Source organism: Condylura cristata, unplaced genomic scaffold (genome assembly GCF_000260355.1).
Source record: "Condylura cristata isolate star-nosed mole 26May11 unplaced genomic scaffold, ConCri1.0 scaffold00013, whole genome shotgun sequence".
Lineage (NCBI taxonomy): Eukaryota > Metazoa > Chordata > Mammalia > Eulipotyphla > Talpidae > Condylura > Condylura cristata.
The window spans coordinates 23,131,459-23,153,593 of NW_004567114.1; positions in this window are offsets into that span (position 1 = coordinate 23,131,459).

Genomic DNA, 22,135 nt, shown 5'->3' on the forward strand with positions numbered 1-22,135 from the left:
CAGCAACCAGGTAACCTTCTAATACCCCTCTTAGCTCTAAAATTTCACCTGCTGTGGAGTAAAAAGCTTAGGCTCGGGTTCCTTTCTATGAAACAAACCTATCCAATTCCCAATCCTGTTGATTACTAATAGTGAATTTGGGAAAGTACTGACCTCCTTAAAGATCAGGGAGGTGTCTAAAACAGGCATGATGATAAATCTCCGATCATTCCTTGCAAGCAATAGAGAAGGCAATGTGTGCCCCTTCCACACAGCAATGTCGCTAGGGAAGGTTGCTGTGTCCCCAGGTCCCCTCACACCAGGGGCCTCATTCTTGCCATTGAATGAAGCACAGAGGATGCCATCACTTGCAGGCCAAGTCTTTTCAGGCTCTTCCTGTGTGCTTTATTCCAGGAGATAACCTGGCTCAAATGCCCCTTTATTTTTCAAAATAAACTTTATCACTAGCTTGACCATTTTTTCAATAATATCTGCTTGCAAATTATTTTTTAACCAGGATCTTAGCATACATTGTCCTAGGTTAAATGAACATCTTCACTAACTGAATTTGTTTCTACAAGAACATTGTGTCTTTTCCATTTGTTCAAGGCTTATACATGTCCCTGCAAGGAAATTTTAAAGTTGCTTGAGTTTTTTTCTAATGCCCTTTTATCCTGGTCAGCTTGGGCTGCTATAACAAAAAAATGCCATAAACTGGGTGACTTAAACAATAGGCATTTATTTTCCCTATCTCTTGAAGCTGGAAATCTGAAGTCAGGGTAGTAGCACCAGGCGTGCTGGTGAGAACTCTCTCCGGACCTGTAGAGGGCGCTCTTCTTGCTGTATTCACCTCGTCTGGAAGAGAGAAAAGTAGACGTAGTGTCTGCAGGGGCTGGGGCCTGGGAGGAGAATGGGACAAGCGCTAAAGAGCATGGGCTTTCTTCCTGAGGTGATGGAAATGTTCTGAAGTTGACTGTGGTATGATAATGCTTGCACATATCTGTGAGTATACAAAAAGTCACTGAATTGTAAGCGTTATATGTGGTTTTGTGTTATGGATGGGCTGAATGTGTGTGCCCCTCCCCCAAATTTGTGCCTTGAAATCCTAACTCCCAAAATAATGAAATTTGGAAGTGAAGACTCAGGGAGATAGTTAGATTGGGTCAGTGTGGGCTGCTCATGATAAGGTTACAATGCCTTTGCAAGAAGAGAAACTTAGGCCTCTCCAGTGTACCCACACCAAAGAAAAGTGCCTGTGAGTGCACAGCAAGGCAGGGATGGACCCATGTAAGAACAGACTGCTACCTCCTTGCTCTTGGACTTCCCAGTCTCCAGAATTGTAACAAATAAATACCCGTTAAAACCACTTGTCGGGGGCCCTCCCTGGTGGCGCAGCGGGTTAAAGCACTGCACTGAGAAACTAAAGCCACTTCCGCATGAGTTCGATCCCCGCCTGCCCCGGAGGTGACCACATGGCGTGGCAGACCTCTCCTGACCCGCCCGCTGCTCCCCTCAGCAGTGTACTTCGTTGATCTGCCTGTTCTGCTCCCACTCTGTCTCTGGTGAATCCTCTCACCCTCCGCATTTCTGGCCTGTACCCCAGATCTGTATGAATAAAAAAAAAAAAAAAAAAAAAAAACACCACTTGTCGATTTTGTTATGACAGCCTGGGCAGACTTAAGACATATGGGATGTAAAATATGTCTCACTAAGAAAGAAGGTAACTCCAGAAACTATTCCATTGGTTCAGTTCCTCCCTGGAAATCAACCGTGTAGACTATGGGGCCCTGGAAAAACTCAAGAATCTTGCTATTTCTAATTCTAGATTATGAAGCCAATCGTTACATGTACACAGCAAAGAGAATTTTCAAGTCCCTCACAGGACACAGTGAAAGATATCTATCAATGACATAAAAACACACCAAGCTACACTGACTAATAATCGTGAAAAATTCCCTCAAAATGCTAGTTTTATATGAAATAAGAAGAGTTTTTAAATATATATACCAGGGACAAATAAAGCCTTATACATTATTCCCTTACTTTTTACACTTTGTATATAACACTATTCATGGGAACTGCCTGTATGGATCTTGCCCAAATACGTATAATCCAATTTAGGGGTGGAGTCAACATCTCTACCTCCATGATATTGGCTGGATTGGGGTGCAGAGGGGATATCCCCCCACCCCTGTGTTGTTCTGAGTCTAGATGTGTGAACAAATTACCATCAGATAGATTAGTCAGAGAAAGATCAAAATTTAAGAATGTAAGTATAGAGAATTTACATGGTTGTAAATTCTAAAGAATAATGGAATAGACCAGGGATATTTATCCTCTATTCAGGTATCTGGGGCATCAAGGAGACAAGAGGCAGCCTTTATGTGATAAACAAGGAGGGGTGACCTCAGCTTCACTCAGAGAGGAGAAGTCAAATCCTCAGGTTTTTCAAAATTCATACATGTCCACCGGGAAATCTGCCCCCAGATGGTACACCCTGCTATGTATAATCTAGGTCATAAATGGTGGAATAGTGATTACTTATTCAATGAAGGAAAAAAAGGCAAAGGATAAAAAGGCCTAACGGCCTTCATGTCTCTTAACTTGAAATAATCTGTTTTCTTTAAGTAACAGGGACAGACTCATAGGTCTCCTCTGACCTTTATTTCACACCAATGTGGCACTTGCTGGGAGAGACCTGTTCTGGGCATACCGAAAATAGCTGATCTGACCCTTTTGGAGAGACTGACCCCATGACTAAATTGGTGAAGTGATTTGGAAGCTGATAACCACATTTCCCTAGTAAGTAGAAGAAATGTCATAAGTGGCAGATACTATGGGTGCCTTGGGGGGAGGGTGCTGTGAGAGGTGTGACTCTATTCTCCTGAATCATACACATTGGGGTAAACCAATGCTACCCCAATAAAATAAAAACATTGTATTGCTTTACAAAATAAAGCAAATTTCTTCCATGTTAAGTTCCCCACAGGACTCTTCCAAATCTTAAACCAGCTCAGTTTGGGAAGGCCAATGCTGTGCTTTAAGCTGTTTAAAGGAAATTAATTCTGATTTACATGAGCTTGTTGCTAAAGAAAGCATCACAGATCAGATTTTTCTCCTGTCAGTGGTTCCAGTACCTGTCTTTGCACCACGGTGCCCCCATTCTCCAGGTCTTGTCTCTCCATAGGGAATCAGGTCTCTTCCAGAGCCAGGACCCTTACCTTCTCCTCCTCCTGGCCTTATCTAGCTCCCTGACTCCAGCACTTGATCCGAGGGGATAGGGAGTGTTTACAGACCCAGAAATTACCCAGCAAGATAAAGGTTGCTGCAGCTGTAGTGATGGCTAAAGTTAAGCTCGTTTCTTTTAAACAGCTTCTCTCTCAGAATCTTTTTACTCTTTTTAAACAAATACTAGTGACATGCCTAGCTTACCTGTTTTCTAGCCATCCGAGACTAGAACTGACTTTTGGAGATAAGACCGTATCAGAGACAGTGATTTCAGACAACAGAAAAGGAGAAGGTAGAAAATCCTGAGCTTGAAAATCATGGTCACTTACAGCACCACAGAGAAACACATTGCAGCATCATTACAAGGTTTATTGTTCCATCAAAATAGAATTCTCACCCTGAGACAAGGGCCTGAGATTTTAAAGGAGCACGCTATGCTCAAGATAGTCTATACAGAGAACACAGAAATTCCTATAATAACGTTACTTACTTATTTCCATGCTTATATGTATGAAAAAGTTTCATGCAGAAGGTAAACATTCCTTAGAACATTGACACTTAAAGAAAAAAATCCTTAGAACATTGACACTTAAAGAAAAAAATGGTGCCATCTGAGGCTTACCCTCTAAAACAGCCTGTTCCTGGCTGTTTTGAATTAAAGAAGCTGATACAGAAAACAGCTGTAGAGCCAAGAATTAGTTGCTTACATTAGTGATTCTCAGGTAGTTAATATTTGGTGAAATCCCAAAGTCCTTTCCTTAAACAAATATTGAGTGCCTAGGATGTGCTGGATATGGTATCAGGTGATATGAAGAAATATAAAAACAAACCAGATTTGGCACCTGCCTCAAAGAGCTGGGCCTACTGAGGAAGATATTTAGAGTAAAAAATAGTTACCACACACTATGGTGCTATACTAAAAAGCTCCAGAGCCATACAGAGAGCTGTTTATTGTATTTAGAAGGGATGAGAAAGACTTAACAGAAGTTAAGTCTTTGGGTCTTTTGTTTGTTTGTTTGTTTTAAAGATTTGTTTATTCATACAGAACTAGGGTACAGGCCAGAGATGCGGAGGGTGAGAGGATTCACCAGAGACAGAGCGAGCAGGGAGCAGAACAGGAAGATCTACGAAGTACACTGCTGAGCAGCGGGCAGGTCAGGAGAGGTCTGCCATAATGTGTGGATCTCCTCTGAGGGAGGCAGGGATCGAACTCATGCGGAAGTGGCTTTAGCTTCTTAGTACTGTGCTTTAACCCGCTGCACCACCAGGGAGGATCTTACTAGGGTTTTAAGGGTGATAGTAAACCTTACTCTTATCTTCTTAGAACTTGAATTAATAATTAATTATAAGATATTGCCAGTAAAAAAGTGGATTTGAGAATGATGATCTGGCCAATGGGAGATGCATGTGTGTGTGTGATTTTATATTATTATATATATAAGACATACATACATATATATATATATATATAAGTTCTGTGTTTGTGTGTGTGTTATCTTCCTTCCTCACATTTCTCTCATAGTCAAAACTTCAGGAACTCCATACATAGGAGTTCAGGAGAAATTCAGGTGAGCAGACTGTTTGAGGCAGACATGACTGTGGACTGCCTCACACAGGCTGAATGCAGGAGAGAGGAAGGCCACCTATAACTATTGATATTTTAACAAGTGAAATGAAAAGAAGGGGAAGTAAAAGAGAGCTAGAGGGAGAGATTAACTGGTTAATGCAGCCTACCAGTAATGCTGTCAGAGCTCGGACCCCAGGCGCGTGCTGAAGCCAGACAAAACCAAGAGTGCAGAGGCCCACATGTGTTTGGATTTATATCAAGCATGGCGGCTTAACTCCACCCTTTGTTCCCAGCAATCCCCTTTCTGGAAGTTAAGAATCATGGTAGTCCCTTTGTATCTGGGATCTCTTTGGCATGAAAGTTGGGGTAGAATCCATAAAACATCAGTTCATTTAGAACATACTGTGGTTCAAATGTTTAGTGTCTGATATTTTTACTTAGCTGTGATATGATCTTGCTTTTCACATGTTTAGTAATTTTTTAGTATGCCAGACATTTTGATAAAAGACCTATAAAGGCTCCAGATGATGTGACCTTTCTCCTTGCCTCTGTTAGACATCAGGTAGGAAAGTGTTCTTGGAGACTGAGTGAAATTGAGGCTAATACAATGTGGTAAGCTTTGGTGGAGACTAGGTCAGCGTCTAGCTTATCTCTGTCCCTCATTTGTGACTCTCCAGAGTTTTCAGTTATATCCAGGAAGGGCTTTGTCTCTTTAACCCTGAGGGTCTACAGGAGATTCAGCTCTGCCCTTCAAAGGTTTACCGCTTAGCTTTTTAGCATCCTACTCACAGAGATTTGAAATTAGGTACCTATCTTGACAGGGAGACTGGCCATCTGTTTGAGATCTCTCTAGTCTTCAGTTGTGTCACCCCAGTTTTTCACAAATATAAACTCTGTCTTCTAGCAGCCAGCTTAGGAACAAGTCGGGATTCCTAGACACTAGCAGCTCCCAGAATTAATAAATGGCCCCAGGTAAAAGGAATCACAGTGTCAATGCCCACACTCCCAACAGCTTTCACGTGTTGCTTTTTGTTTTCACTTCACCTACTCCTGGCCCTTTTCATTTCTTCCGCACTTCTGGACCACAGACTATCACTCTTTTAAAATACAGCACTGAAACCTTCAGTCACCCATAAGCTTCAGGTTCAGAAAAAGCTTTGTGGGGAAACTAGTCATGTGCTTGAGACTCCTTAAATCCCTGGCCCTCAAGGCTGCTTTCTCGGCAGCAACTCTCCTCTCCCTCCCCGGCTGGTAATGTCTGCTGGAGCTGAGCTCTGAATCTGCCCAGAATCAGAAAATGATCTGGCAGTAACAAAGGCAAACAATTCTCCACTTACTAGACCAAGCTACCCTTCCTGAAATGTTAGTACACTTTATTCCTGTCGTTTGCTCAACTCTCCGATGCTATTAAAAGTATGACATTTGTGATTAATCCAAGCTTTTTTGTTTGTTTGGTTTTGCTTTTCATCGTGAGCAGTTTCATCTCTCATGGTCTGCTATGACCAATCCCAAAGCAAAACTCAGTTTCACAAGTTTGGCCATACCTCTGCTCCTCTGCCCCAGCCTGTAAATGTGCATTCACATTCTGGTTCCATAACCTGCTGTGTTTTTCCTCAGTGGATACAAGTCCTGGCCACCAAGTTTTCACCACCCACAGCTCTCTTCTCCCCTCTCGCCACAGTTCTCCATTAAGGAGAGCGCTGTACACCCGCACACAAACCTGACCCGTGGGACAGAGCACAAGGCCTGAAACTTGGGGCCGTAATATTACTGCTGCCTCTTACTCTCCCACTCAGCACCCTGCTTGAAGGGGGGGGGGAGGCAGTGATGGCCTTAGAACATGGATAGAAAAGAGATTTTTTTTAAATTTTATAATAGCTTATTTTTACATATTTTTGTGCATTTTTCCATCTCAGTTGCAATCCCCTTGGGTTTCCCATCACCAAACCACCCATGTGCCATCACCACAGTCCAGTGCATTTCCCTCCCCCCCCACTGTTTTTGACCCCATTCCCCTCTCCACCCCCACAAAATGTCTCTGGTACATAGCTGTTCATCATTATCATTATTTTCTCGCCTGTTCCGTTATGTTCCTGCTATGAGAGAAACCATCGGTATTTTTCCTAGAAAAGAGATTTTTTTTTAAAGCAAAGAATGCTTAGAAAAATTTAAGCAAAGAATCATGGTTCAAATTGTGACTCAAGTGAATAAAATGTTAGAGTAGAATATTTTTAAATTGGGGGATTTAAATCCATTCCCCCTTAACACACACACACACACACACACACACACACACACTTAGGTTCCAGGTATTTCTTCAAAAGCCAAGTGATCGGGTGATTCAACTCACAGTCAGTAGCAAACCTGCCCTGAAGGGGGGCATGCCCCCCACCCCCAGCAGGGCCAGGTGGCTAAGTGGGGCACTCTATTGGAAGGAGGCACTCCATTCACAAGTGAGGGTATCAGTGCGCCAGCCTCGGGGGTCCCCAGCTAGCATCTCACCCAGGCGTCTCTCCTCACCTGCCTCATCTAGTCCTGTCTCTGTCCTCCAGAAGCTCACCTGGCAGCGTCACTGTTCTGTATCCTGCATGGCTACATTATTCAGCAGGGGGTAGGGGGTAGCCCAAATAAGCAATGCAGCTCCCGCTGGGCAGAGGCAACTCCATGCCACACACACGGGATTGTCTCGGAACAGCAGCAGACAGCGCAACTCTGAGAAATCACTAGGAAAACTTTCTCTCTCCTGTACTGCTGCTGCCATGGATTTACAAACAAGTTCATTATCCAGTGGGAAAATAAACACGCACCCTTTCATGGGGTTCTGAGTCCCCCACACAGGTCAACTGAGCCTCAAAAAAAGATGCAGTTGCTAGGAGACCGGGAGGCCAACTTCAAGAGAGTAGTTTCTACTTTCTCCCTCTGAGGTTCTCTATCTATCCCCAGTTAAGGTACATTTGCAAAATTGAAAAGGAAACACACACACCATTCCAAAGTCAAAGGAGATTTAGCATGTTACTATACAAGTAACAAAGCCGTTTATTAGCATACAATAACATATAGACCTAGCTTCTGAAGTTTTACAGTAATTCTGCTCTCTGCTTTTTCCAGGATGTTGGTAGGATGTCCTGAACCTATATAAACTGAGAAGGGCTTTTATTTCTTTTGCTTTTCATGTTTCTTCTAGAAATATGAAAGTGATGGGTTGGATTACAAAAAGGAACCTAAAAAAGTAAACATAAAGAATCAGGAAATTCTTCTATATGGAACTCGCAAATGTAAAGACTACTTGGATAGTCAAATAGCATGGACCCCTTAGAAGATATGGGAGATTCATCTAAATGATAAAAGTCCTAAAATAGTCACAAAGAAAATAGGTGCATAGATCACAGATTATTAAATGAAATGTGCTGCCTGCAGGTTTAATTTTGGCCTTCCCGATGCAGGCGGTAAACAGGATGTTGAGATACTGAGATTAGCTACTCTAAGCTGGAAAGGACCCACTAGCACGGTTTATTTGTAATGGAAATCCTTCCAGGCTGGTTGGGTTGGGGATTCTGTGTCTTTTTTAGCATTTCCTAAAGTTTCCTTCTGGAACAGCCTGGCCCCAGTATTATCCTGGAACCTCTTCTTTATGCCTGAAAGAACTTGCGGGCCTGGTGGCACAGCCATCTGCAAAGACTAAAATATTACTTATCCAAACCACTGCTTTAAATCAATGCCTAAAATTGGAACTTGTTCAGTTCTTCACTTAGAACAAAAATATTATCTTTTACAAGAGTCCTGAAACATTAACATCAATGTTTTGTTGGCTCATGGTAGTTGAACGATCTATATCGATGTTATTAATTCAATGGATTTTGTCACTAGTGCCATCTAGTTGAATGATATGATTTCACACTTTTTTACTCATAAAGTTATAATCTCATTGCCATGTCTTCATTCTAGAGAAAGTTTATTGTTTTAATCAAGGTTTAACGGCTTATCATTTATTTACAAAACTGTGTCATTTGGGGGGTACAGCTGTTTGGGGTGTATATGCTCCCTGCTTCATCAGCGTTCTCAGGCATCACAGGGTCACATTGGGGTTCTGTAGCCTTAACCCTCTGCCTATCCCCCTCTGCTCCCACCATATTCTTCATAGTCTTTGAGTTATTTTAGTGAGTTTTTTCAGTTTTTTTTCCCCCTTTGGTTATTTGCATTTTGTAAATGCGTGAAGCTGGTTATTTTTCACCTTCTGATTTTTTTTCACTTAACATAATCACTTTAAGTTCTATCCATATTGTTATAAGAGGCAAGATTTCACGTGTTTTAATAGGTAAGTAGTATTCCCCTAAATTTACATATCACCAAGTCTTCATCTAGTCAGCTTTAATGGCTTTTAGGTTGATTCCAGATCTTGGTTACTGAGAACAATGCTGCAGGGGACACAGGGGCCTATCTCTTCAAATGAGTGCTTTCCTACCCTTTGGGTAAATACTTGGGAGCAGTATTGCTGGTCATGTGGTATTTCTATTTTTAGTGTTTTAACAGCGAAAACCAAAACTCCATGCCATTTTCCAGAGGCTTTTTCTATGGAAGTACATTCCTCTTACCCACACCCTGGCCAACACAGGTGGTTTGCACCCATTTTAATAAGGGGTCATTTTCAAAGTTGTAGGTGGTCATCTCATTGCAGTTCTGATTTGCATTTCCCTAATAATAAATGATGTTGAACATTTTTTCATGTGACCTATGGGTCGCATTGATATCTTCTTTGGAGAAATGTTTATTTAACTCTTTTGTCCATTTTTTAACTGGGTTGTTTCTGTCGTTGAGTTGTATGCGTTCTTTATATGTTTCGAGATTTACCTCTTTTCAGATGTGCAATATGCAAGTATCTTCTTCCAGTCAATTTGTTATTTTTTTTGTTTTTGAGGTGTTTTATTTTTAACTTGAGGTAGTCCCATTTTTTTGGGGGTTTGCTTCCCTTACCCATTGGAGTCCCGGGCCCTCCCTGGTGGCGCAGTGGGTTAAAGCACAGCACTAACAAGTTAAAACCAGGAGTCCCAAACTACACCTCTGAGGTTAATGTCCAGGAGAGTATCAGCGATGTGTTCTTCTTTGTGTTTATCATTTCAGCTCTTATATCCAAGGAATTAATACACTTTGCATTTTTTTAAAATGGCATTAAATACCTTTATTATTATTATTATTATATTATTTTGCATGTGGCTGTCTAGGTTTTCCAGCACTATTTGTTGAAGAAGTGTTTGTTTTTCCATTATGTAATCTTAACTCCTTTGTCCATATATGTGTGCATTTATTTCTGGGACTTCAATTTTATTGATCTATGTGTCTGTTTTTGTTCCAGTATGTGCTGCTTTGATTACTATCACTTTATAGTCTAATTTGAAGTCAGGAAGCATGATATTACAAAGGGATTATTTCATTTTTATCAACAAATGTTTAAGTCATTCTGGCATCACATTTCAAAATCATTTCTATTATATTTGAAATTATTCATTGTTTTCTGTAAGTACTGCAGTTTTAGTGTCATCAAAGGTATAAGATATTTGGATAAATATTGCATATAATGATATTATCTCAGGATTTCACATCCATTTATCTTTGTTGAATACTTTGATAACTGACTATGTACATTTGTCAGTTGGAATAATGGTATAAGTACATTTTGATTTGCACACGTGCTCACTCACAGTTCTCACTGTAGGTTCTAAAATTTTAAGTAGCTCATTTCTCTGAAGAGTTTCTATTTCTTTTCCCCTTCAGCCATTTTTTCTTTTCCAAGTTCTACTGTTGTATTTCTCTTTTTGTCATCTTTACTTATTCTCATGCTTTCAAAGATCTAGAAAATTTAAATGCAATTACATCCCACTTTATTTTTTTTTTACATCATTTTATGCCTTTTTCCATCTCAGTTGTAATCCCTGTGGACTTCCCATCACTAATTCACCCATGTGCCATCACCATAGTCCCATACACTTCCATCCCAGTTTTTTTTCTTTAAGATCTATTTATTTTTATGCATACAGAATTGGGGTACAGGCCAGAAGTGCAAGGACAGTGAGAGGCTTCACCAGAGACAGAGCGGGGAACAGAACAGGCACATGGATGATGTACACTGCTGAGGGGAGCGGCAGGCAGGTCAGGAGAGGTCTGTCGTGCCATGTGGGTCAGCTCCGGGTCCAGGGATCTAACTTGCACTGAAGCAGCTGCAGCTAGCTTGCAATGCTGGGTCCTTACCCTTGGCATCATCAGGGAGGGCCCCACCCCACAGTTTTAACATACAGTTATCAAACATGTGAATGAGTTCTTTCTCATCAATGAGGCAGCTCAATAGCAGGCACAGAGAAGCAAACCTGAACGTAAGCCCATCACCTCCAAGACTAGCCCAGTGATTCCACTGAGAATATCAAATACAAAATCCATGCAGGGCATCACACCTGATTGGGAATATCAAATACAAAATCCATGCAGGGCATCACACCTGACGGTAGCATCTGATCTTGCTGGCGAATAGCGGGAGGAGGGCTGCACTCCCTGAGACTACAATAATCAGAGTCGCCCTGCCCTGGGCGCTGCACCTGCAGGAAGACGTCATGGAGCCAGCCTTGCACCAGGTCACCTGGAAATACAAATGCAACAAGATGGTCAGCTGTAGCTACTCTGCTCACCCGCACCCCTGCGCTGTCAACTACAGCAGGAAAAGTGCAGCCAGACCAACCTGTGCCCCCAAGATGGAGCTCAAGAACAGCTGGGGACCTCCTCTTCCTCTGCTTGCAGGGTGAGCTCCTGACGGAACTCCATGACTCTGGGGCCTCAGTAATGTTTCCCTTTTGTTGGTTGGGGGCAAAGTGTAAATGACCATAAATATAAAAATATAAATGAGTTGCTAGCGCACTTCAACCGTGTTACCTTTAGACCTTTCCATACACACATTTAAGAGTAACAGGAATTGTATAATGTTATAAAAGTTCTCTCAGTCGCCACAGGCACCAGTTGTGAAATATCTCAGAAGCGGAACCATGAATTGAAACACAAATAGAAGCACGAAAATAAATAGAATTCCCTTTCAACCTAGCCAGATTTGATGTGGAGCAGGAAGAAAAGAAAGAAATGGGACATGTCTTACATTTTGTTCAATAAAACCATAACCAACCACATACATACGTTTAGCTGCAACTGAAACTCTCCCATGCCTTTTCTCTGTCCTGTAGCCTCCAAGCAAGGAGATCTGTAGAAAGGTGGATCCTGGGGCCCTATTTACCGGAAAACCCTCCTTGCTTCCAGAACTTACCTTAAGGGGAAATGCTCAGTATTTTGGCCTCTGGATATACTCCCTTCAGGTCACTCTGTGGAAGACTTCCTGGCCTGAGAACCGGTGCCCTGAGGGCTCCTCCCTGAATTCGGGAGTTCCACCTCTGTTCCTACTCTCCCCCAGGGACTTTCAGGTTTTTTTTTTTTTTTAAGATTTATTTATTTATATGCATACAGAACTGGGGTACAAGCCAGAAATGCACAGCGGTGAAAGGACTCACCAGAGACAGAGTGGGGGGCAGAGCAGGCAGATGGACGAAGTACACTGCTGAGGGGAGCAGCGGGCAGGTCAGGAGAGGTCTGCCACGCCATGTGGTCACCTCCGGGGCAGGCGGGAATCGAACTCATGCGGAAGTGGCTTTAGCTTCTCAGTGCTGTGCTTTAACTCGTTGCACCATCAGGAAGGGCCAACTTTCAGGTTTTAGTGGAAGGAGCCGACGGGAAGTTTTCTGTCAATTCGAGGAGAGGATATTGCGGTTGTGGGCATAAAACCAGAAGCAGCAGCAACAGAAGCGCCTCTTTCCTCTGGCTGCATGCCACATTGAAGCCACGCCTCTGTCCCTTGCTTAGTGCTCCGAGGATCCCTTAACTTGAGAGTCTTGCCTGCTGGACAACCCTCCACACTTCTGCAACACAACTTAGGGGGAAACTATCTGTGTTTCAGCGTCTGGGTACTACCCCTCACAGATGACTTCGTGGAAGAATTCCATGAGAAATCTAGAAATTCCAGAGAGTCCCTCTTCACCCCCACCCCAACAGATAGGTCCCTGAAATAAATCGTGCTTTGGGGGTGGTGGGCCTGAGTGGGTCACTGACCGCTATGCATCTGGTGCAAATGCAAACTGGGGCTATCCTGGCGCTGGGGGTGCTGGTCGCTTGCCTCCAGGTTTTCTCCCGGCACAGCTCCCCTTGGCGCGAAGGCCAAACTCGGGAGCGGGCAGCAGAGGGCGCCCGCAGCCTGCGCTTGGCGCTCAGGCTGGGCTGAGGAACCGGCTTGTGGGTGCTTCCAGGCGAGCTGGGGCGCCAAAACCCAAACTGAAGCTAGTGGGTGCCAGCCCAGGGCCCACTGTGGTTTCCGTCCAGATGTCTTACCTGATGTGACAGCCCACCCTTTCACAGCGGTTGTGTTCCTAATAAGCAGGTGACAGAGCGCTTTTCGCTATGAAAGTTCACTTGGATAGAAACCAGAGGGCTTTACCCTCAGTTCTGACGCCTTTGCCTTGAACAGCCCTTCCCCTCCCCGGAGTTGGACCTTTGCCCTCCCTCAGCCCTTCTTTGGGCCGTTACTCTGTGAACAGCTGAGAAGCCTCCAGGGTTCCCTGTTTCGGAGATCCGTGAGCATGTCCATAAGTAACACCTTCTGGTGATGAATGTAATCAACTCGTTAGCCAGCGCCCAGTGCCTAAAAGTTATTCTTAAAGCAAAACGCCCCTTTACCTTGAGCTATGATATCATTTCCAGAGAACGGTGAACCCAGTCACCGGCCTCTTGAGAAAAATGTAAAGAAGAAAAGGAGCAGAGGCAACCTGCGTTCATACCCTCAGCGCCCACCAGCCTCAAAACCAGGGTTTCGCTCCTTCCTGGCAGCTCAGCAGGCGCCATCCTTGGCACCCCCCTCCCCACCAGGGTGTGCACTGGGCTTCCAGGCAGGTGCTGCACATTGTCGTGATTAGCTCTGGGTTCACTGTGACGCTCAGAAGCGCTTCCACTTTGACGATGGCGCCTTCCCCTGCCTCTTCCTCCTCGCTCACCTCTGGAGGTATCTGGCTGTTTGCAAGGTCCTCTCTCAGTCCCCTCCACCCTGATTCTGTAGGGGCACCAACCCCCAACTTTTAACTCACACCAGAAACCAGGCACTACAGAAACCAGCGCTACAACGCGGGCTGAAGCGACCTTGCAGAGCAAAGTAGCTGGTGTTTACATTGACTAGAGAGACACGAGGGGAGTCCTGGGGTGCAAAGAGCCAGGAGGAGGTGAGTTGGGCCGTGGATTAAGTGATCGGTTCATAACTGTTTGGGTGGCACCTTCCAAAGAGCCCTGAGCTCACGGGACGGGCCTGGTGGGATGTGGGGCCGTGGGCCCGTGGTCAGCTCGCCAGGCGGTTCTGGTCATCCATCCTCCAGGCCTGCGAGTCTCGTGCATGAGTGAAACACCCGTGAGACAGCTTTTGTGCTACATGACAGAATCAGCATTGTTCAAGTATTCAACAGACTGAAACAACCCATCAAACCTAACACAATGAAGTGTAATTGTGATAAAGTTTCAGATGCAGAAGGAAAGCCCTAAAATAGCCCCTGTGAAAGTCTGGGAGCTGCCTGTGAGCTCGTGAGGGATAGAGAGGCCAAACAGAGTGAATCGATGTCCAGAAGGACATCGGGGTGGTGCCCAGCACCGGAACACTGTCGGTTTCTGCCTGTCACCCTTTGGAGGGAAACCAGGTAGACAATCTGGATGGAGAGACAAAGCCGAGGCAGGTTTTTGTGGTGAGAATGCCAGGATGTGTGGTGCAGGCAAAAGGCTGCTCCACGGAGAGGCTGAGGCGGTCTCTTAGGTGAAGGCCAGTGAGGGGACACTTTCTCTAGGTTTGTGAGGACAGCCCGGGCCCTACCTCGCTAGAAGCCACATGGGACAGGGCACCAGAGTCCCACAAACCTGTGTCCCAACCCAGCCGATGGGCTGAGAGTCCCTCAGCCTCCTGAGCCACCTCAGCTTGAAACTGCCAGCACTGGGGGACAGACTGGAACTTCTTGGAAAGGTTCTCAGAAACATACATGCTGCACCACCTGTATCTCCAGTCACTACTAGGAAGCAGTTAGAGGAGGCAATTTTGGGAGGCGTGTGAAAGGGCCTCCTAGCACGTGGCATTTTCCCCCACCAGAGAGCCCCTATGTCAGGTCACAGATGTGGGAGTGGTGCTGACCTCGGGGGGGGCCCTGTGCGTGCTTGCTGCCCCTTCAGACCATTGCAAGATCCCCCTCTGCCCCTAGGGAGAATTTAGCAAGGGTGCCCATCCTGCCTTTGAGAAAAGAACTGTGCTGGGCTTGTTTGGTTATCCCGTGCAGACGCGTCAAGACGCCATGACGGAGAACAGCCCAGTAGAGGAGGCGAGTGGAGAAGTGCAGTGGTTAACGCATTGGGCCTGGAAGTCTCGAAGGCGGAGCTGGCTGGAGGCAGCTGGGAAGTTGAGAGGCCATTAAGTGCCCGAAGGGTGGTGGGCACCCCTTCCAGTGATGGCGGCAGCTTTGGAGTCGCTGGGAGGCTCCTACTAAGCCCAGCAGAGGACTTTTTTTGATTCCGTGTCCTGCTGCTCCTTGTGGTCAGTTCTCTGGCCAGTTAAGTGTGGACCCAGCCGGCAGGGCTTGCAGGTGGGGAGCACAGGCTCTCAGGTGGGGAGCTTCGGGGAGCACACTGTGGTCCCAGGCTGGGACTCCCAGCACAGAAGCAAAACAGCCAGGCTGCCTCCTATTCCTCTCGAGGCAGGCAGAGGGTGTCAGGGCCCTGCAAATGGAAACCTGGCGCATCCCTTTCCCGTCAGCCAAGGAGCCGCCCGTTGTTGGTGCTGCAGAGGAGCCAGGGGACCGCTGTCTTTCTGCCCAGCCAGAGCGACTCGCTGCCAGCTGGCAGCGGTTTCCCGGCTGCTTCCGAGCAGCTACCTCCGGACTGCCCTGCTTACTCTGTCCTTCTAGTAGCCCAGCAATGTATGGCGTTTGAAGGTCATAAAAGCCGATCACAATGTGTAGCAAGCTTGGGTGAGGGCTGGACCCCTCTCACAACCTACAATTGTCAGTCTTTAGTAGGAATTTTTGGTGGAGATTCTTGACCTAGTGAGGAAGAAGGGCTGGGGGCAAAGGGGAGAAGGGGATTGATCGTTTCTTCCTCTGCTGGTCTCTTCTGATGGCACCAGGCCAACCTGGTGAGAAAAATGGGAGTGTTCAGCACCTGGTAAACCTCAGAATCATGCATGGGTGGGTGGGTGGATGGGTGGGTGAGTGTGTGTGTGCATGGAGAAGTTGAAAAGGGCCTTCTCTTGCCCCCATGACCCAGTGACCTAGTAAGGAATGGGGAAAATTAGTGTTCATGCTTTTTATGGCTCCATTTAAAAATGTTGAAATTATAATTGACATTAGTTTCAAGTGTTCAACACAACTGCATAGTTAAATATAGAGCAAAATATCACCACAAAAAGTCTAGTGGATATCCATTGCCACTGTTAAGTTTCTTATAAGAACTTTCAAATCTATTCTGTTAGCACCATTCAAATTTATAAAACAGATTTGTTAACTATAGTCACTGTGCTACACATGACAACCCAGGATTTATCTTATAGGTGAAAGTTTATACTTTTGTCATAATTTCACTTCCCACCCTGTAATCCTCTACCTCTGGCAACTACCAATCTTTCTGCTCACTTTTCATGACTGAATAATATTCTTAACAGCAACAACCTACTTTTCACAGCTGAGTAATATTCCACCATAGACATATAGCACATTTTCTTTATCCATTCATACCCAATGAACACTTAAGTAGCTTCCAGGTCTGGGCTAATTAAATAATGCTGTGATGAATATGGGGGAGGGACAGGTATATATAGTGGAAATATTTCATTTTTTTAAAAAAGAGTTATTTATTTGTACATACAGAACTGGGGTACATACAGAACAGAGGTGCAGGGGCAATGAGAGGATTCACCAGAGACAGAGTGGGGAGCAGAACAGGCCAATTGACGAAGTACACTGCTGAGGGGAGCAGTGGGTGGGCCAGGAGAGGTCTGCGGCACCATGTGGGTCACCTCCAGGGCAGGGATCAAACTCATGCTGAAGTGGTATTAGCCTCTCAGTGCTGTGCTTTAACCAGGGAGGGCCCTCATTTTTGAAGTTTTTAATTTGGGGGGGGGTGGGTTACCAGTTTTTGCTCTTTGTTATGTGCTCATGTCTTCTTACCTTCCACCAAACTACCCATCCATCTTGGCTGTGGTTCCTAGACTAATTCCTTAGTTCTTGGTGTCTAGTCTAGAAAATCACCACAGTCTCAGAGACAAAACCTGTTTCCTGCAACTCACATTGCCTGGTCCAGTTTTGCCTCTAGAGCACAAAGATTAGCCTACTTTTCTTCTTCACACCATGGTATGTCAGATAGCGAGCCGTAGTAGTTCAGAGATGTCCCCTTCAGCCCTTTTCTTTTTGGGATGGAACTGCTTGGACCTAGTGAATGTAAGTGAAATCCTACTGCTAATCCAGCTGGAAGTGCTCACATTGAACTAGACTGTTATGGTGCATGCTTTAATAGGCATGGCCTCATTACTTTGAAATGTGCCTAACTGAGCTGAGTTTATCTTGCTACCAACTAAAACAAGATCATTACTGAGTACATTCATTGTCTTCAGACTGAAGTGCAATGTTGAAGTTTCCCCAAAGAAGTAACTGCTTTCAATATCCTTAAGCTCTTTAGAAACTTTGCTAGGTTCAGTGACAAATGCATCCTACCTCTTCACTAAGAACAAGTGGTTCAGACCACCTCCAGGTGACTTTACCAGACACTAATAGTTTGCTATTTGAACTTGGAAAAATGTCTTTAAAATGCATTTTCTGAGTGTTTTAACTCACAGGAATACAAGATAGGTGTTAGAGAGTGTGCATGGTGGGAAGCTGGGGTTGGAGAAGGAAATGGCTTGGTGATGTGATCCCAGAAAACCAACTCAAACGTTATCTGCTAGGGAGGCTGTGAGCTCAGAGCATGGAAGGCAGGAGGCAGTGGAGGGTCGGCGCTGACCTGGAGAATTCATGCTCTCCTGAGCCTTTTCTACTTTGGTGGATGGTACTGGATTTTATTGGTGGATAGCTGTTTGAAATGCTGGATGACAGAAATGCACTGGGGAACGTATATGTGTGTGTGTGTGTGTGTGTGTGTGTATGTTGCTCACTGAGATCCAAGGTGGGCCACCAATATGTTTAAAAATGTGTAGAGACATCAGTGTGTTTCAAGGACACAGAACTGTGGTTAAGGTAGGTGCTTGTGACCAGGCCTCTTAAGGAAGCATCTGTTAAGAGGTACCGAGTACAGGACCTGAGTTTGGGGTATTCTGGATGCGAGGTGATTCAGGCTGCGAATGGGTCATCGGTATACATATTAAGAGGATAATGCAGACTCGTAGGTTTAAGTGTCTGGCAGAGGAGCTGTTTAAGAGGCATAATGAACTGTGCTCATTTAGAAGAAATTTGAGCTATGCATGTTCCAGAACTAAAGGTGAGCTAGCGGGGTATTATGAGAGGTGTAATGAGAGAAGGCAAAGGTTAAAGCTGTCTTGGGTCTCAGGTGTGATGACTCAGGGCCTCGAATGCAAGATGAGGAAATACTTGGTTTGAAAGGCTGGAGGACCTTGTGGCTGATCTGACAAGGAGCCACGGGAGCACATGGCTACCAGGCTTGGGGAGAGGCCGGAGAGCTGCAGAGAGACCAGTAAGAGGTGAGAGCAGCAGAAAATAAGACCAAGGTTAGAATGATTTTTGCAGAAGCTGACCAGCAGCGGTTTATTTAATAGATACCGATGATAATCTTTCCTTTTCTCTGGCCAGAGCAGAGCAAGTGGGCTGCTACGCAGCATGCAGCATGATTAGGGGAAGATTTGCTAACAGTCTGGAGCAGGTCTGTGGGGGGCAGGGAACTGCCTCGCCTAGTAAGCCGAGGTTGGGTGGGCGCAGGGAGACAGGGCTGAGCCACTGGGCTGACGCTGAAGTCAGAGCTTGGTGCTGCACGCTCCAGCTGGAACCAGGCCCCCAGTCTCTGCCGCTATGTGGCCACCCTCTTAGGGCCTGTCCAAGGGGCGCTTCCACCATTCCAGGCTCTGCTCTCTCAGCAGCACTGCCATCCAAGCTGTCACCGAGGTCATTTCTACTGACCTGCTAAGCAGGCTCCTGTCGTTAAGGGTGGGGAGGACACACAGGTAGCACACGAATATGAAAACGGAAGAAAATTTCATGCAAAGAGGACTGTAAGTGACCTTTTAGTAAAGAGAAATAAGTTCTTTTACCGTAGTAAACTCAACTTTTAGCTGTCGGTGAAGCCTGGTTTCCCCTACAAGGTCAAAATAATCTGTCAAAATAAAACTTGGGTTCCTGGACATGGTTAAGTGCCATGTAATGTCTACTTTTAATTACTAGTGGGAATGGACAGCTTCCTAGTCTTTGAATCCTATTCTTTAAAAGCCCTACTTCTAAATCATTCCCTGGAAAACACTAAGATCACAACCCAGACCTGCAAAATCACTGATCCTGGTGATGTGACCCAGTGAGTTGTGCTTGAGCAAATCCCCCAGGTGACTCAGATGCAAGCTTAGGCTTGAAAGTTATTATTGCAAAACAGACAGCAAAGGGTTAAAAAGCACCTACCTGCCTGATTAAATACAATGAACAGACTTACTCTAATTTCATCATATTCCATGAATATATTGATACTCAGTCCTAGAAAAACAATAAGGTATTAACATATGGGAAACAAAGGTAAGGGTAGGTATGTTTAGAGAACCCATAATTTACCAGTCACTGGTATTACACATATGGTCCCCCCCATTTTTTCAGCCTCCACCAAACCACTGATGCCCATACCTATCTGCCTCATTCCCCAACTCCTACCCACCCCTCACCTTTTTCCTATTCCACCTGGTTAACCATTATCTTCTTTCTTGGTGAGCTCAAATTTTATTTCTATTCTTTGCATGTAATTGATTTAAGAGTATTTATATTCTGCAGATGAGTATGATTTTCTGAAGTCTTTCATTTTTTGACCTATTTCACGTGACATAATTACCTCAAATGCCATTTCACCTTTTTTACAGCTGTGTAATATTCCACCAAATATATGCACCAGTTTCTCTATCCATTTATCTATTGAAAGACACTTGGTTTAGTCCCATGATTTGGCAATTGTAAACAGTGTTACCAATTACTTTTGTGTAGAAAGATCTTTTTCATGCTAGCAATATTGCTGGGTCAAGTGAGATTTCCCTTTTTATTTTCTTGAGGCATATCCATACCATTTTCCACAGGGGTTGTACCAACTGGCTTTCCCACCAACAGTATAAGAGAATCCTTTTTTTTTTTTTTTTTTATCACTACCTCACCAACATTTGTTATTACTATTCTTTTTCATATGGGTCATTCTCACAGGGGTGAGGCAGTATTTCAATGGAATAGTAATTTGCATTTCCCTTGTAAATGATGTTGAACATTTTTTCCATGTTTGTAGAATGTCTTCTTTACAAAAGTGTCTGTTGAGGTCCTTTTCCTCATTTTTTAAATTGGGTCTTTGGTTTCTTTGTTTTTAGATTGTAAAAGTACTTAAAATTTTGGAAATTAACCATTTGTCAGATGAATGGTATGCAACCTTTTTTTTTCATTCTATAGGTTTCCTTGCCTTTGTGATTTTTTTTTTTTGAGGAACAAACTCTTTTGAGATAATAATCCCACTTGTTTAGTTTTGCTTTTTTGCCCTTGCTATTGGGGTTGTATTCCTAAGTACAGCTTTGTGGTCGATGTTTTCTAGTGTGTCTCCTATATCTTCCTTTGAGACTTTGCTTTTGATTCTTATGCCCAAATCTATAATCCATTTTGAGTTATATGGGTCTTTATTTTTTTGCATGTGTTTATCCAGGTTTCTCAGCACCACTTGTTAAAAATGCTATCTTTTCTACACGGAATGAAAAGATAATTCCTTTATTGAAAATCTGCTGTCCATATTTATGTGAACTTATCTCTGGGCTTTTAACTCTGTTCCATTGGTCTGACTTTGTATTTCTGTTTGAGTACCATACTGCTTTGATTACTGTTATTATATAATATTGTTTGGTGCCTGGAAGTTTGATGCTTCCATTTTTCTTTTCTCTCAAGATTGTTTTGGCTATTAGGGGCCCATATAAATTTGATAATTGTTTGTTCTGTTTCCTTAAAAAATGTCATTAGTGTTTTGATAGGTATTACAGTAAATCTCTCAAATCTCACTTAATTCTTAAAATATATGAAGCTGTTACTATTTTACAAGCTGCGAAACCAAACTCAGCGAGATCAAGTTATTTACCTAAAATCACAGCTGCTATGTATTGGACGGGTTTTGAGCCTTAGTCTATGCCAAATGCCCTTTCTAGCAGAGTATGATGATTGCTTATAAATGGCTATTCGTGGCATAACTCATATAGGGAAAAGATAGCTAGAATTACTGTGGTATCATTCTTTTAAAATTACACAGTTCATGTATAATAAGGTTCAAGTTGTTACTGGCTACATGTTTTTGACCAATGCGTGCCTGCTATCTTGTTCTTCCATCTCAATTTCACTCATTCTGGGAAGAAGCACCAAAATTGCTGCAACATTATACATGACATTGTAATGTGTTTAAGCCATCACTGTACGATTTGATTAGCAGCAAAAGGCTTAAGCTTGCTGGCATGTTTCCTTGGCTCTTGGGCTATCACTTTTGTCTCTAAAAGGGAATAATAATAAGCACTGTATGATTTTATTCATATGTGATAGAGAAAAAGCAAACTAAACGAAACAAAATTGTAGACTACGAGACCAAATTAGTAGCCACCCGAAGAGAGGAGGGGACAGGTCAGTCAAGTAAAAGGGGTTCAGTGTATGCTAAAGGACAGAACTGGACTTTCAGTGAGCTTTTAGTATTATGCAGACATTGGTTTTTGATATACACCTAAAACTTATAATGCAGTGCTATTTCAATAAATAAATGGAAAAAAAAATGTAATCCAACCCAATCTGTTTATCACCCACAGCAGAGATGGAGCACAACCCACTAGTCCCTCCGGTCAGCTGACTGATGAAGGCCCTACACCAAGCAAGGCCGACAGCACCCTTTCCCAGCACCTTCCAATCCACGAGGCAAGTGGTTCAGAAATTATGCAAGCTGTTCAAACCAGGTAAGAGTCATGGTCTAAACAGACCTCTTTAGCTTGTTAATCAGAGTACCTGGTGGCATACCGTGTTACCCTGTCTTGTAATTCTAGAATTTATAGAATTGTTGAAGCAAATAAGGGGA